This window comes from Egretta garzetta, unplaced genomic scaffold (genome assembly GCF_000687185.1).
Source record: "Egretta garzetta isolate BGI_Z169 unplaced genomic scaffold, ASM68718v1 scaffold341, whole genome shotgun sequence".
Lineage (NCBI taxonomy): Eukaryota > Metazoa > Chordata > Aves > Pelecaniformes > Ardeidae > Egretta > Egretta garzetta.
The window spans coordinates 386,772-387,889 of record NW_009258546.1 but is presented as its reverse complement, the minus strand read 5'-3'; the positions used below and the strand labels follow the sequence as shown (position 1 = coordinate 387,889).

General features: G+C 57.7%; 1 protein-coding gene across 2 annotated transcripts in view; it reads right to left on the bottom strand.

The window, feature by feature from the left end:
- PBX3 (PBX homeobox 3) overlaps positions 1-1,118 on the bottom strand; it is a 136,913-nt gene that overhangs the window by 19,972 nt on the left and 115,823 nt on the right. The window lies entirely within an intron of this gene.

The window sequence follows — 1,118 nt, the reverse complement described above, 5'->3', positions numbered from 1 at the left end:
GCCCTGCCTCCGTGGGGCGACAGCAGGGCTGTAGGACCCTCCCGGTCCCTCGCAAAGCAGGAGCGTCCTCGGGGGCTGTCAACAGAACCCCTAACGCCTCCCGGCAAGCGCTGGAGGAGCCTGAGGACAGAGACACGCGCCTTCCGGTTGTTTTCCAAGGCAGAGCGAAATCCAGGCAAGGCTGGAGTTGCCCTCTACGTTATATCACTTTGATGCAAGACCGTGTGGTAACAGTAAGTGCATTATTTATTTGGAAATAATTGATTTGCTTCTCATTTCCTTCCAAATGGACCCAAGAACCACATTACTCTTACGGAGACTTGTACCACTGGATTCCACCCCTCCTATGAGGTCCGAGCGTTGGTTTAAAACGCCCAGGGAAAAAGCTGCCCCTTGCTCCTCAAATACAGGAGACCCCAGGCGAGAAGCAGGGAGGTGCCGCGGCTCCCACCGGCACAAATCGCTTGGACGCAGCCGTTTCCGTGCGTGCCCGCGGGCTCTGGCTCCGAAGGGGTGGAGACAGAACCGGGGGCCCGGCCGCGGTGGGAGCGGGGTGCGGGGGCTCCGGCGGCCCCTCGCTCCAGGCTGCCCCGCTCCTCGGCCGGGCAGCACACCGCGCCACGGCGCCTGCTCACAGACCCAGGACAGGCAAGGCGGAATTAAACCGCCCCTCGCCATGCGGGAAGTTGGCTGCTATCGCGATGCCGGGATACTGAGTATGTGTTTAAATCGCCAGTGCTCTTGCTGGGAACAACATTTTAAACCTAACTTTGGTTTAAACCAAGAACTTCCAAAGCGGTGCTCAGTCAGCAATATTCCTGCGTCCTATAGATCACGGCTGACAATTTGTAAGTTTAATCAGGTCACGCGGGCACGGTCCCAAGCTGTTATCAACAGAGCCAAAAAGAAAAGTTTAAAAATAATTACAGTGGTACAAAACTCACTAGAGCCATGGCTCCTTGAGTCAACATTTCCATCAGAGATGTAACGCAACCACGTACATCCCAGCCCAATTAACCCCTTCAAACCCGCGCAAGAGGAGGTATCGGTGCTGCGGGTCCCAGGGCCCCACTGCTGGCACCCCGCGCGCTCGCACGGGCGCCTGGGCCTGGCTCCGC